The sequence below is a fragment of the Crocuta crocuta genome, unplaced genomic scaffold, assembly GCF_008692635.1.
Source record: "Crocuta crocuta isolate KB4526 unplaced genomic scaffold, BGI_CrCroc_1.0 scaffold525, whole genome shotgun sequence".
Classification (NCBI taxonomy): domain Eukaryota; kingdom Metazoa; phylum Chordata; class Mammalia; order Carnivora; family Hyaenidae; genus Crocuta; species Crocuta crocuta.
In genome coordinates this window covers 812,522-828,706 of record NW_027527986.1, presented here as the reverse complement: position 1 = coordinate 828,706, position 16,185 = coordinate 812,522, and the positions used below count along the sequence as shown (strand labels likewise).

The following is a 16,185-nucleotide window of genomic DNA, read 5'->3' as shown; positions in this document are numbered from 1 at the left end:
GTTGAAGAGCTCTGTAAGTGTTATTCTCATGAAACAGTCATTTGATAAATCTAGGGTCTTTTCTTTCATGTGCTCTGTAGAATGGAGTGTGCATGTTTGGGGAGGGGGGGACCATATTGGCCACAAGTCTCTCCATCTTTTATTTTCCCTTTCCATGTTGTTTAGGGCCTCTTTTCCTCTTGCTCTATCCAAAGAAACCAGTCAAAGGAGCCAAGCAAAGTGCCCCCTTTTGTACAGAGTTAAACATTTTCGTATACGGATAGATGGCTCTGTTGGGTAGGAGGGTGCAAGATCTGGTTGTAGCAAAGCCAGGCGGCACATCAGAAACTCCACGTGCGGAGGCTACCTCTCTGTCACCCTTTCACCCCCCACAAGGCACTGCGTGCTGAAGGTCAGAGGGAGCAGGGTATGGGCCTGCCAAGGTTTTTTACTGGCATCCACGTATCCTTTTTCTACGTGCCAATTCAGCATGATCCAGGCAAGGATCATTTATTTTGTAAGGACTGCAAATGTCTAAGAGTAGCTCAGGTAAAGGAGGGTCCACTGGAAGGATTTGAGGTTATGCCCTGGAGTTCATTTGCAGGAAGTGTCCCTGGACCTCCCGGGAACTCTTTCTCTCTTGAACTGCCTCCCTGATTGAGGTTCCAACTGCTCCTGCTATTTCCCAGGATGGATGTGGCAAGGCTCACCTCATGACCTGACTCCAGGGCTGTCAAGGCTATACAACTGCATGATTTTGTTTTAAAAAGTGGCTTTCCTCTTAGCCAACATGTTATATGCAAGTTGTTACAAGAGATGCTGCAAAATGCCTGCAATTAAAGTCTTGTTAATTCACATCCATTTAAAAACATTAAGTGAATTTCATTTAATTTTCCTGCGAGTGCAGGATGGGAGGTTGTCACGTCAACACTAGATGGTCAAGTAGATAATGATAGGTTGCCAGAATTCCAAAGAGGTTGGGAGTCATTGTTGGGGGAGTCAAAGAAGTTGTTTCCCCCACAGGCATGTGGCTTTGAGCCAGCATCCCTCATAATCCCATCCCTTCCATCCCCTTCTCTGTTTTCCGCCCCTTTCTTGGAGTCAGTTTAATCAGGGGGATGTGGATGTAAGGTATTTCTGTTAGCCTTTTAACATCCAAATAGTTACCTCTGAGACACATGGTGACTTGTAAGGGTTAGGTGTGCTGTTCTGGTTCTTATCCTTTGAAAGTTTAAAGAGTCTTTATCTTGAGGGTGCTCAGGTGATTCAGTCAGTTAAGCATCCAACTTCAGCTCAGATCATAATCTCGTGGTTCATGAGTTCAAGCCCCACACTGGGCTCTGTGCTGACAACTTGGAGCCTGGAGTCTGCTTTGGATTCTGTGTGTGTGTGTCTCTCCCTGGCCCTCCTTCGCTCTCTCTCTCTCTCTCTCTCCCTCTCTCCCTCCCCCCCTTTGTCTCTCTCAAAAAACAAATGAACATTAAAATAAGTAAATAAATTTTGTATTGAATATTTGGCCAAAGGCCAGGGCCCAGAAGGTCAGACTCAGATGGTAAACCAGTGCATTGTAAATAGCTACATAAAGGTCATTAAATCCAAACTGATCTAGAGTGAGTGATTAAGATTAAGGAACAGAAAGGCAAATTTAGATTCATGTAAAGAATTAAAAACACAAATATTCAGGAAGATAAAGACTGGAAAGAACTTGCAGTGGTCTTTGCTCTCAGCTAAATGCCAGGTTGGTTGTCTCAGGTAGCCGTTGCTACGGCTGTGATCTTGCTGTTCTACTTACACCACTGTAACATCCAGGAGATGGGACTTGGTGAGTCGTGCACACTTCCAGAGTGTTTGGTCAGGGCAATACTGGAAGTGCTAGGATGGTCCATGCTGTCAGCACCAAAGGGACAAGAGATGATCTTTAGTCAGATTAAATAAAGAAAGGACATTCAGAGACACAGAGATACGGAAGCAATTTTCTGCCCTCCTAGGAGAGGATGCTGCCATCAATTACAACAAGCATTTGGGTCAATTCCTGCACCGCTTGGAGGGAGAAGATGCCTCCTGGCACATGGGTGGGAGAACTTTCCTTAGTCCCAGGTGTTCTTTGAGGGCCACACATCCAGAGCTTTTAGCTTTTTTTGGTTTTTAATTTTTTTAAATGTTTATTTACTTTTGAGAGAGAGATACAGAGTGTGAGCGGGGCGGGGGGGTGGGGACAGAGAGAGAGGGAGACATGGCATCTGAAGCAGGCTTCAGACTCTGAGCTGTCAGCACAGAGCCTGATGCGGGGCTTGAACCCATGAACTGTGAGATCATGACTGAAACTGACATCGGACGCTTAGCCGACTGAGCCACCCAAGTGCCTCAGAAGCTTTTAGTTTTAAGGCAAGAGTGGGACCAATATTTCCAGTCTGTTTGTGAATCACTCCAGAGAATGAGGTAGAGGAGAGGAAGATACCACTTTTTATCAACCCTGGAGGAGTCCCTAAAGCCTCATTAGTATCTCAACTATTTGGTCTAAATTGAAGGGTATAGATACAGTGTTCTTTTTAAACCTAAACTTAATTGATTGATTGATGAATTAATTGATCAGTGGGCACTGAAAACTTAAACATGAAAATTATATGACCAAAGCCCTTAAAGAGCTTAGAGTTTAAATGGGGAATATAAATATTTATGATATTGTGTGATAAGGGCAACAATAAAGCAAGTACAAAATATAAGAAATCTTCTGGACTTTGCATTGGACAAAATGTCCTTGGGAGGTCCTCTCCCTGCAAGCCAGAATGGGCTCAGCTCCAACTCCAGTGATTCTAAATGAGTCTAAAGATAACAGATTATCTCATCTCTGGAACCATGCCCACTGTCTGAAATTTCCCAGTGGCTACCAATAAGGTCTGGTCCCTATAGGCCCATTAATTATTATCTGTTCTACATTGCTACTTGGGGAACAGACACCAGACATGGAGTATTAGACACAGTACCGCAGGACTTTGTCCCAAACAATCTGAAATAGGCCTTTTTCCACTCTGGCTTGTGCTGGGAGCCAGTACCTTTGCTTCCTCATTTCTATCACATGTCTTCCTGCAGTGTTGTCTCCCAAGGCCAGCTCGTGGAAGAGCTCACAGGGCAAGAAGCCAGTTGTGGAGGGACCTGGAGCTCAAGAAATGAGCAGTAAACACTTAGAACATCAAAATCATGGATAATTTAACAAGACATGCAAATAGATGGCCCCAATGGACTTATACTGGATTAACAGATGGCCCCTTGCTCTTAGTGCTTCTTTCCGTGCTTGTTTTTGGGGAAAAACATTCTCATCTTTTCTACAGAAAAGTAGAAAAGACAGTCTGTAAGGAAGATTAAAAAATAATTGCTTGTGTTTTGGACAAAGGTTCTGAGGGTTCAAGGATCACCCACCTATTGAGTTTCAGTGGCTTAAAACTGAGTTTCAGTGGCTTAAAAATGAGAAAAATAAATCCAGGCATTTTTGTCTTCTCATTCTACTTAAAGGCAAATTTTCTAAGACTTTCTTCTCCACCTGAAAACAGGACTTGAGAAATAGTAAAAAGAGATACTTGTTAAGACTAGAGCTTCAGCATTCTAAATATGAATATTGTTCTTAGAAGTAAATGTTTGGTTCCAGAAGCTCTCTGAATACCATGGAGAAGAAACTACCATGAAGAAACTATATCTGCTGGCTGACCTTGATAAGATAATAACATATATTAGATGCTTTCCCTAGTCAGGCACACTTCTAAGTGTCACATATATATACATAGACATACACATATATATAATTTATATACATACTATATATTCTAATATGCAGTAGATACATAGATATAGATATACTAATTCATTTATTCTCTTAGGGCATAAAGGATTAGCAGACCTTTCAAGTTCTGGTTTGTTCTAAGACAAGTTAACCCAGAAACTGTCATGGAAAAACAGTCAGCAAACAGGGCCCAGCCAATACGTTCCGTAGAAGTCCCCGTGGCTTAGTGGCAGGGATTGGACACTGTGCCCTCAGGGGAAAAGCAATGAGGTCAGAGCCGCCCGGGAGAGGTTGGGTCTGGCACTTGTGCAGCAGGCCTGGATTCAAAGATGATCTGATGGGAAGCCAGGCAGACAGTTTGGCTGAGGCATTCATCCACAGGGGCTGGCCAGAGAGGCACAGCTTGGACTGAGAATGTGGGTGCACCAGATCAAAGCAGGAGGCCTGAGGAAGGGGTGCCGGGGCATGGAGAGAAGCCTTGGCCCCTGATACAAAGTGGCAGTTGCTTTTTATAGAGCACTGGTGTGTGAGGTGCTCTGGGAGAACCCTGTGAAGGGTGTGGGGTCTCCAGCACTATTTGGGCACATTCTCCCACGGTTTGGTGATCCAGGCAAAAGAAGGGACAAGTACAATAACAATAGCAGGGAGAAGCTGTGCCAGATTTCATTCCAACACCAAAAATGAGTAGAAGAGGATTTTTACCTCCTACTCTGAGCTATACTGGGCTATACTGGGATTCAGTTTCCTTTTCCATCAGGTCTAGGATTCTTCTTCTTTTTTTAAAAAAAAATTTAATGTTTATTTATTATTGAGAGAGAGACAGAGAGCAAACAAGGAAGGGGCAGAGAGAGGGAGACACAGAATCCAAAGCAGGATCCAGGCTGTGAGCAGTCAGCCCAGAGCCTGACATTGGGCATGAACACACGAACCATGAGATCATGAACGGAGCCGAAGTCGGATGCTTAACCAACTGAGCCACGCAGGTGTCCCAGGTTTAGGAGTCTGATTGTTAATAATACTGACTTTGGGCATCTGCATTCTTATGATTATTCAGGGTTTGGGTTGTTTAAACCCTACTTGGCTTGTATCAATACACACTAAAGCCAAGCTTTTACCACTAAATCCATAGGCTTGTTAAAGAAATGGTAATACCAAGAGATTTGTTGCAAATTACTACTTATAACCCATGTGTAATCCATTCTTGCTTGGTGTCTTGTGATATTTGGTTCCCAATCCCCTAAATCTAAATAAATCGTTGACAAACTTTTTCTTTTGAGGGCCAGTGGTAAATAATTTAGGCTTTGCTGGCAACATTCAATTCTGCCCTTGTGGTGGGAATCTGTGATAGACAGTACGACAAATAGGTATGGCTGTGTTCCAAGAAAACTTTATTGACAAAATAGGCAGCGATCAGATTTGGCATGTGGGCCACTGCTACTGATCCATGATAGAAATAAACAGACAAATAGATAAATACATTTTATACTCTCCATGCGCAAGTAGTTCTTCTTGTCTTTTTCCTAAAGGAGGGAAGGGAAGGAGGAACCATTTTACCTGGTGGAACTAGAAGCCACTGTGATTTACCTTCTAGCTTTCATTGTAACTTTGGAAGCTAATAGCCATACACCAAACTTCCTGCCTGCTTTTGAGATACAGAAGGGCCTGGAATGTGTTACTGAAGTTCTTTTTTATTTTAAGGACCGAGGTCCGTTTGCTATTTTTTCCTTCATACACAGACGGTCTCTGGTAAGAGTTGAGTAGTCGTTCTTAGGCAGCCTCTATTCTTTCTCCCATTTCACTGGCAACAATGATCATCTAAATAGCCTTTGTAATTTGGCCTTCTTTGGCGTGGCTTATCCAAAGAGAGAGTTAATAGGTTCAAAGATGAGGCAAATGCAGTTTCTCCCAAAATGTAGAAAAGTACCAAATGCAGAACTTGAGAAACTACTAGAAGAGACTTATCCTGACCAGAATCAAGTCCAAAGGTTAACAGTGTTTGCCCTCCTTATCTAAGGAATGAAAATGCTCAGAGGAAGAACCTGATTAACACTAAGATCTCTTCAGCAATTAGCAACTTCCACCACCTGTTACTACTTGTCTTGCGTCTTCCCAAAAGACACAGTGAAATGCTACTTTAGCCCTGGGTCTGTGAATGTCACCTTATTTGGAAATAGGGTCTTTGCAGACATAATCAAGTTACGTTGAGGTCACTAGGGTAGATCCTAATCTAATATGACTGGTGTTTTTGTAAGGCAACAGAAATTTGGACACAAGGCACACACACAGAGAAGAATGCCACATAAGGACAGACGTGTACAGGGAGAAGGCTGCCATGTGACAATGGAAGCAGAGATGGGAATGAGGAAGCCACAGGGCAAGAAATATCAGAGATGGCTGACAACTTCCAGGAGCCAGGGGAGAAGCATGAAACAGGCTCTCTGTCACAGGCCTCCAGAACCTTGCTGGCACCTTGATTTTGGACTTCAAAGCCTCCTGAACCAAGAAAGCACAAACATCTATTGTTTCAAGCTACTCAGTCTGTGGTAATTTGTGGCCGTCCTAGGAAACTAAAATACCACCTATGGGCTGACATAGAATTACTCAAATAAATTCCATAGAGCGCTCCCCTCTGCCCTTCCTAAATGTCCTCCTTGCTGTCCAGATACCTCAGTAACGGAGTCAGCTCAGTAATTCTGCCATCAGATGCACGGGCCACATCTAATTTGATTTTGATTTGTCTTTCAGATAACCTGGGACTTCCAAAGTTAAATGGCAATGATCATTTTAGTACTTTGCCTCTTTTCGTGAAGCGGATTCAGAGCCAGGCCAAAGAGAGTTTGGCAACCTGTCAGCAACTGATAGTATGACTGAAAAACCTGACATGTCAGCTATTGTTTGACTGTATTAGCTTCTTTGGGTCCTATGAACTCATGAAATATAACAAAGCGCTGTATTGTCTAAACTCTTCTGAATATATGGCTAGCGATCACATAACTCCTTTTGTCTTAGTCTGCGCCTGTCAAAGAGGAATTCTCTGGTGCCTTTGTTTTCCTTTAGAGCTTTCCCCTCTAATTTGATCTGTACTTGATGACATGGTAATAAAGAACACCACGTACCTGGTAGAGCAGAATCGCATGGAAGCCTTGCTAGAGTCAAAGGAAGGAAATTTCCCAGAGACAAAAATTTTAAGAGCTATTATTTATTGAGTGATTCCTATGTGCCAAACTCTTCTCTAGATGCTTGGCAGCAGATAATGTTTTTATTCTTACAAGGACCCTATGCAGCAGGTGCTATCACTATCTTCCCTTGACAGTGAATGAACTAATTTATGGTAGTGATAAGTAAAAGTTACCAGAGGTCACGGGGCTGATGAGGGCCAGCACTAAGATTATGAACCCAGGTGTTCTGGTTGCAAAGTCTTTAAAAAAAATTTTTTTTTCTATTTATCTATTTTTGAAAGAAAGCAAGAGAGAGAGCGCGCAAGTGTGGGAGGAACAGAGAGAGAGAGAGAGAGAGAGAGACAGATTCCAAAGCAGACTCCAGGCTCTGAGCTGTGAGCACAGAGCCCGAAGTGGGGCTTGAACCCATGAATAGTGAGATCATGACCTGAGCTGAAGTTGAAGGCTTAACCAACTGAGCCACCCAGGTGCCCCGCAAAGTCTTTTCTTTACCCATCACCCTGTTGGCTTTCTACCCAGGAAATACTCCCATCCTAGATCTGAACATTTTCATGTTTTCCTCACCGAAAAACAATATTTTTATGTCCTTTTCAGCTAATGGAAATTTTGGATCCACATGTTTGCCCAAGGTTGCAGGATTATCTCTGAAGGAAGGGGATAGAATGAGACAGCCATTGGAGTCCAGCTCTGGAGTACTCATGATTGGATGATGTTACAGAGGCCTCGTGATCTCACATTTTCTCCAATTAGGCCCATTAACCAGAAATATCACAACATTTTCAAAATGAAATATTTTCTTTTCATATTATGTTATTATGCAATAAAATTAGTGCCAGTGATTGACTGCAGGTCTACTTACCTCCTTATACAACACACATTTGGGGTGAGATATCAGACACCCAGGGAAGAGAGGGCTAGTGAGGGCTCCTGCCGGCCAGCAGCTCCTATAGTTGAAATGGTCAAGAGGGAAAAGGATTAGGGAAAAGATGGGTCTGGATTGCTCCTAGGACAGGAGTTTAATCCCATCATCCCCAACACTTCCTACCTACAAAATTTTTTTTATTAAAACTCTTTTAACTATTCTAAAATGACTTTCCTAGTTTATAACCTATTTATACACATAATTGAAAATCCATATAATGCCACAACTGAATCATGAAGAAAGAACAAAAGGAAAGTAAATGAAAAGTAAATAGTATGACACTTATAGCTCAGGACCAGATATAGCAGTCATAATGATGTAGTCAAATGTTTGCACCCCTACGTGGAATTTGCAAATGCAAGCTAGTGCTGATACAGGGTGTGTGACTCGTGTACTGAGAGTGGCCTTACCTCNGAAAAGTAAATAGTATGACACTTATAGCTCAGGACCAGATATAGCAAAGTCATAATGATGTAGTCAAATGTTTGCACCCCTACGTGGAATTTGCAAATGCAAGCTAGTGCTGATAGAGGGTGTGGTGTGACTCGTGTACTGAGAGTGGCCTTACCTTAGGAGATGAGATTTTTCCAGTGGTGAGTAATCTAAATAAAGTTATCAGTGAAACAGTGTATAATCTCCCCCTGATTAAAAAAAGAATTGTCAAGAAAGCAACATACAATTTTCCCTCAAATTTAGTAGCATTGCTGAGATATTCAGTCTATATCAAAATCAAGAGAAAACACTGTGAATGTGGAAAACAGACTGGGGTCCTGGCTTTGTCACCTACTTGAATTAATTCAATGGCCAAGCAGGATGTGGGACTATTTAGTTGGGGACCATCTCACAGTTCCATGATATCCACCATATGCCAACTTCAACTGTTGGGACATACAACTAACCGCCCCTTAAATTTCTACACCTCCAGGGCTGGATCATTCCAACTGGTGGCCACCAGGTTAGGGCTTCCTTATTTGCAAATCTTTCTTGTCCCCTGTCCTCTCCCGCCTCTGTCTTCCTCTCTTCTCCCTTCTCTTTCCCTCTGCCGTCGCTCCTGTTCATCTCCCATGTTCCCTTACCTTTCCCCTCTTTGCTTTGCTTTACCTCATCTCCTCCTTCTTTGTACCTTCCTCAGGAAGGAGGTGATGTCCCTCTTGTAATAGTAGAGTTGAGAGGTTCCTGTCTCTTGTGGAGAGGAGAGTTTATCTCCTAAGACTGCCTACGAATAGTGTCCTGGCTCTCTCTCTCTCTCTCTCTCTCTCTCTCGGACTTGGGGCCTGAATTGACAAACCATGAGGTCATGACCTGAGCCTAAATCAAGGTCCGACAATTACTGACTGAGCCACCCAGATGCCCCTTTTTAAATCTTTTTAATAACCCTACAATGCCCATGCTTTTGTTGTTTGTTTTTTAGCATCACCACCCACTTACAGATAAGGGACCAGAGGTAGAGAGGCTGCTAGTAAGTACTCGGGCTGGGATTCAGACACAGACTGCCTGGGGGCCCTAGGCTCTCACCCACTAGTCTAAACCCAGGGATTTTAGGAGAGGGAGATGTTTCTGGCAGCTGGGATCAGGGAGTAGCTTTGCAGCTGAGCTTAGGGATGGAGGAATTTCCACAGGTGGAGATGGGGAGGCATATTCTGTGCCTGGAATGGGTGGAGCCTGGGGACAAGGAGAAGTAGTCACACAGTGCTTTCTCCTTTTACATTAAAAATTTTTTTCATTGAAAAAATTATTTTTACATTTATTTATTTTTGGGAGACAGAGAGAGAGACAAAGTGTGAGTAGGGAAGGGGCAGAGAGGGAGGGAGACACAGAATCCAAAGGAGGCTCCAGGCTCTGAACTGTCAGCACAGAGCCTGACACAAGTCTCGAACCAATGAACTGTGAAATCGTGACTTGAGATTAAGTCAGACACTCAACTGACTGAGCCACCCAGGAGCCCCTTCTTTTAGATTTTAAAGGCATGCTTTGTTTGGCTGTTTGTTTTCTAAATGTTCATTTATTTTGGGAAAGAGAGAGAGAGAACATGAGTTGGGGGAGTGGGCAGAGAGAGAGAGAGAGAGAATCCCAAGAAAGCCTGACAGCCCCTACTCAGGGTTCACATTCCATGAGATCATGACGTGAGAGGAAACCAAGAACTGGGTGCTTAACAGACTGAGCCACCCAGGCACACCTGTTTGTTTGTTTGTTTTTAATTCCAGTTGAATATTGAAGAGAATGAGCATCTGTAATTAGAACAAATACATCTTTATCTGTTCTGGGTGACTATTGTAATAGTTTGTGAGAGGGGCACCTGGGTGGCTCCGTCGGTTAAGTGTCTGGCTCTTGATTTCAGCCCAGGTCCTGATCTCACTGTTCATGAGTTGGAGCCCCTCTTCAGGCTCCACCCTAAGAGTGTGGAGCCTGTTTGGGATTCTCTCTCTCACTCTCCCTCTTCCCCTTTCCAACTCATGTTTTTTCTCTCTCTCTTAAAATAAATAAACTTAACAAAAGACACACTTATTTAAAAGAAAATGAAATCGTTTGTGAGAAAGCACTGTGGTCCTTCCTGCCTGGCGCTCTGTGCACTCTGTGTACCAGGAAATGGTCTGGAGGCAAAGGCTGGAGCTCCCGTCCTACTCCGCCTGTCTACCTGGTCCTCCCCATTCTTCTGCAAGCGCGGGGTAACGACGCAGGCCCCGGTTATCCGGAAAGACCCTGGCTGGCCTAAGGAGGGAACAGAGGTGCCTAGCTTCAGAGGAGAGGTGCTATGAAACTCCAAGGCATCATTTTTATTACTCTGATTCATCTGTCCTTTTAATACATGGCAGTAATTAATATTGGTCACGGGCAACTCAGAATAGGAATGTTGGACCTCAATTCATTTGTAGAGTTGCCTGGTGTCTGCACGTACATGATCTAATTCAATCCTTATTAACTGTCCTATGAAGGAAGCATTACGGTTATGATTAGTTGCCATTTTTACAAAAACTGAGCCCCAAGCCATTTGTTTAGCAAATGCTGGATCTAGGTATAAAATTCCAGGCTTCCAACTCACCGTTTAGACTTCTTTCCAAGGACCACAGAAGACGCTTTCTGGGAACAACCCTGGCTAAATTTCTTGGCAAAATTCAAGATGGGCGAGAGCATAGACTTGCTAATGCTGTTGGCGCATAGTACATAGCCCACCGTGACACTGAGTTTCTAAGTCTTTTTAAAACTTCAGTTCCAAGTTTGCCCCTCTGGCTTTGATCCTCCAGGTGGAATCTGCGCCTCCTGCCCCTGTAACCCGAGTGTTGTGTTCTACAACAGTAATTCGTTTACGCGTCTGTCTCCTCAGCCTCTTCCCCTTGCCTCCCCGCCCCCCAGGGGGCAGTGACACGGGGCTAGCCATCTTGGGTCTCCAGTACCCTGCAGGTTGTTAGATGTAATAAATGTTCAAGTTTATGTTTTTCATGAAAGAAAAACTTATTATGACTGCATAAAATTCAGAAACATTTGAATAGTCAGGAATGTAAAAAAAGGAATAGAAGTCAAAAAGAAATAGAAAAATAAGAGACAAATGGCTGCAAAATGTCAAATCCCCCAATCTATGAATTAATAATAAAAATACTATTAAGTTTAGCCAGGGATGCTGCTGCCATTTGGGGCTGTGTTTGTTGTTTTAAAAACCAGCCAAGGGGCACTTGGGTGGCTCAGTCGGTTGAGCGTCTGACTTTGGCTCAGGTCATGATCTCACGGTTCGTGGGTTCAAGCCCCATGTTGGGCTCCGTGCTGACGGCTAGCTCAGAGCCTGGAGCCTGCTTCAGATTCTGTCTCCCTCTCTCTCTGACCCTCCCCTGCTCACGCTGTCTCTCTCTCTCAGAAATAAATAAAACATTTAAAAAAATTAAAAAAAAACAGCTAAAACATTTTGAGGAATACTTTTACTGATTCTTAAAAAATTTTAATGTTGATTTATTTATTTTGAGAGAGAGAGAGAGAATATATGTGTGTGAGGGAAGGGCAGAGAGAGAGAGAAAGAAGGAGAGAGAATCCCAAGCAGGTTCCACACCATCAGTGCACAGCCCAATGTGGGCCTCAGCCTCACGAACCGTGAGATCATGCGCTGAGCTGAAATTAAGAGTCTGACGCTTAACTGACTGAGTCACCCAGGTGCCCTGGGACTTTTACTGACTTCTAATAGCAGCTCAGAGGGTATAGAAATGGTCTTTATTCTTCTCAATGTCTCCATTTGGTCATGTCAAAGTTCAATGATAATTTAAGTAATAATGGGCCTTTTTCTTCAAGGAATATATCATCTATATTCTATAGGGTCCACTGAAGTGGAAACGATGTATGCACAAGCATTATAGAACAACCATCTGTATTAGAAAAACACTACCTTAGGAATTATCATCCTATCAGACCTTACTAACAGCAAATGTAGCATCAATTAAATAACAACAGTTGAACTAAAAAGAGAGATTTCAAAATGACTTTTAAAGCCTTTATTTTTTTAATGTTTATTTATTTTTGACAGAGAGAGAAAGCATGGGCAGGGGAGGGGCAGAGAGAGAGGGAGACAGAGGATTCGAAGTAGGCTCTATGGCTCACGGCCTGAGCCACCCAGGCGCCCCTCAAAATGACTTTTAAAGAGAGAGAATGCAGGCAAATCGCCGGTTGTTATGGATACACAGAGATTGGGTGCTTTGAAAGTCGAATCAGAACTGCATGTGACCCTGGATTCCAGAGTCCTCACAGCTTAACCCTCCCCTTCCCCTGGGGATCTGATGACCCAGGGGACGTTCCGATTCTCTTGGGCCTGTGCCCAGGGCTACTTGTTGAAAGGCAGGGGCTTTGGTTTTCTACTGTTGCTGGATGAATCACTCCAACTCAGTGCCTTAAAGCAACACACAATTATTGCCTTCGAATCTGCCAGTTGGAAGTGTGGGTGAGCTTGGCTGGTTGCTCGGCTCCAGGCTTCACGAGGCTGTCATTGAGGTGTGGACAGGACAGATTCGTCTGGAGAGGCCCATTCCATGCTCATTCAGGTTGTTATTGGCAAAACCCAGTTCTTCGCAGCTGTCGGACTGAGGTCCTCATCTCCTCACCTACTGCCAGGCAGGGGCTGGGGTGGGGAGGGGTGCTGGCTGTTGCTTCTAGAGGCTGCTCTTCAATCTCTGCCTGCAGACACCTATGCATCAGAGGCAGCAATAGTGCAGTCAATCCTTCTCATACTTGGAAGCTCCTCACCTTCCTCTCCTGCTGCATCTCTGACTCCACCTGGAAAGATTTCTTGCTCTCAGGTCTCAAGCGATTAGACTGGATCCACCTGATTGATCCAGGCTCATCTCCTCACCTTATGAGCCATAGGCTTAATTACATTTATAAAGCCCCTCTTGCCATATAACAGAACATACATATAGGATCCAGACATTAGGCTGTGGACGTTAACCAGCCTCGTGTAAGACCCCTTGGGAAAACTAGAATTTCAACTGTGCTTCAGCCAACTTTCACTTGTTTGGCCATTTTCTGGTCCCAGCTTGTTGAGCCTTCTTTCAGTTGGCAACCAACCTTCTTGAGCTTCTTTTCCCAAGGAGACAATCAGTCCAGCTTTCAAGGAGGAAGCCGTGTGTTGTTGCCATTCTCTCCTTAGGTCTCCAGCTATCTTCCTGTAGGGAGTTGTGTTTCCAGTTTAGAGTGCCGAGCTTTCCTACATTTTAAGAAGTTATTTCCTCTACTTCTAAGGTTAAAGACCTCCTCGGCTGGTTTTCTGCAAAGTTTCACTCCATGTTCTTGACACAGTTGAGGCAGTATTTGACATTTCAGTGGAAGCTCTTCCACCTCACCTTCGGGCTGTTTTAGCCATTAAAGATGGCTGTTGTTTGGAAACTTTTCATGACCTGTAAGCTCTTCATGCATTTGATTTTATTCAAAAAACTTTTTAAAAAATTTTATACTTTTTTTAATTAAAAAAAGTTTTAAGTATATTTTTTGAGAGACCAGAGACAGCACAAGTGAGGGAGGGGCAGAGAGAGAGGGAGAGAGAGAATCCCAAGAAGGCTCTGTGCTGTCAGTCCAGAGCCCAATGTGGGGCTTGAACCCACAAAACCACAAGATCATGACTTGAGCTGAAGCCAAGAGTCAGACACTTAACAGACTGAGCCAACCAGGTGTCCCAATCTTCTTCAAAACACTTTTACAATTACTTGTTTCTCTCTTTGAAATCTTCTAGGGAAACATTTAAGTTAGCAGCATCAGTGGGTTTCTTCAAATCATTTGTGGTCGACCGTTTGGGCAGCCATGTCCAGCTCCCTCTTGTCTACAGTGGCCATCATCCACGTGGCAATCTCTAAGTCGAGCAGGCTAGTGGATCATCTTCAGCACAGTTCCAGTCAGAGATTTTAACTGGCCCCCTTTATCGTGTATGGCCTGTTTTATTCATGTAGCTTGAATTTTCTTAATTTTTTAAAATGTTTTATTTATTTCTGAAAGAGAGAGAGGGAGAGAGCATGAGCAGGGGAGGGTCAGAGAGAGAGGGAGATACAGAATCTGAAACAGGCTCCAGGCTCTGAGCTGTCAGCACAGAGCCTGACACGGGGCTCGAACCCACGAACCGTGAGATCATGACCTGAGCTGAAGTTGGACGCTTAACCGACTGAGCCACCCAGGCACCCCATCATGTGGCTTGAGTTTTCAAGCATTCCCTCCCCTACCTACTTTTCATCTATCATAGAACCTCTTGGGGTGAGTGTTTTTGTCCAAGCTATTATTTTCTTCAGAAGTTGTTCTACATTCTTCTGAGATTCCTTTAAGACATTTTAAAAATGTTTGTTTATTTTTAAGAGAGAGAGAGTGAGAGAGGCAGAGAGAGAGGGAGAAAGAGGATCCAAGATGGGCTCTGTGCTGAAGGTGAAGAGCCTGATGTGGGGCTTGAACTTACAAACCTCAAGATCATGACCTGAGCTGAAGTCGGATGCTCAACCAACCGAGCCACCTGGGTGCCTCCCTGGAAGATATTTTTATGTGAGTTACTGGGGGCTGGAGGGACTTTGATTCATTTGCCAGTGACCATGTGTCTACCCTTGAATGTGAGTCTTTATTATTCCATGAAATGAAATGAAAGTTTGGGTGTCTTGCTTTTCTTTTCTTTCTTTTTTTAAGTTTATTTATTTTGAGAGAGAAAGAGATCAAGAGCAGGGAAGGGAAGAGACAGAGAGAGAGAGAGAGAGAGAGAGAGAGAGAATCCCAAGTAGGCTCTGCACTGTCAGCACGGAGCCCAGTGTGGGGCTTGACCTCACAAACCATGAGATCATGACCTGAGCCGAAATCAAGAGTCAGACACTTTACCGACTGAGCCATCCGGGTGACCCATAGGTGTCTTGCTTTTCTATGATCTGTCAGGAGGGTCTGCTGTATCTTCTAGTGAAAAGATGAACTTGTTCAGCTTTTGGTCAAGTGCTTGTCATGTCAGAAGACTCACCTCCACTGGAGGTGACTCAAGGCCTTCTTGGTCTTGTGAGCAGTCCAGTCTTCTCCCTGACTTTGCCATATTCTTCCACCCTGGGCAGATAATCTTTTGCCTAGCTTGTTTCCCCCTCTTTAAAGAACATGGGCTCTTTATTATAAAAAGCAAATGCCAGAACCCCCAGGAAACCCAGAGAGAACTGGGCATTGTCTCAAGCTTTCAGACAAGCCCAGCAAAGCACAGCATAGCTGCTCAGGACAGCTGGAGAGGCATTGTTGTGGCAGTCAGCAGACCCTCCATCCTGCCAAAGGGCCCCACAGTGCCACCTCTGGTCGCCAATATCCTCTGACCCACAGGACTGGCACAGAACCCTGCAAAGTGTGCCCTCTTTGATCCAAACAACTGCCTAAATCCAGGACAGACCATTAGTGGGACTGGGAGAGGGGGAGGCCCAGTCTTGCAAAGCAGTGCTGTCTCACTTTGCTCTGCCCAAGCAGAGAGGAAGTGCACAAAGAAAGTATTTTTGTATGGGTGCACCGAGGAGGATATGGGAAAGGCCGATGCAGCCAGAGAAGACTGGCCTGTGAGCACCTGCCTCCCTAGGCTCCACCTGCAACTCTACAGCAAAATCCCTACAGCAAACCTGGGGGGCATCAAAGCCACGCTGTGCCAGGACCCAGGCTCCGCGTGTCAGGGCATAATGGTGGCACTTGCTACAGCGGAGGACTCCCCCCCAGCACCCCAGCCCTGGGTGACTCTCACTCTTTGGATTTAAAGTTTCCTTCTGCCGCCTGGAGCCCTGATCTGCCTACAGACATCACAGGGACCTCCCACCGCTGAAGGCTCCCTCTCTCTTCTATGTTCGGTCAGTGTGGAGGCTGGGGGTGGGGGTGGGGGT

General features: G+C 44.4%; 1 long non-coding RNA gene across 1 annotated transcript in view; it reads left to right on the top strand.

Moving 5' to 3' along the window:
- Window positions 1–15,967: 15,967 nt before the first annotated feature.
- Window positions 15,968–16,185, top strand: part of LOC144222393 (uncharacterized) — a 54,239-nt gene continuing 54,021 nt past the window's right edge. The window contains exon 1 of the long non-coding RNA XR_013332395.1: window positions 15,968–16,152. This is a non-coding gene — a long non-coding RNA (uncharacterized LOC144222393). The remainder of the gene's footprint in view (window positions 16,153–16,185) is intronic.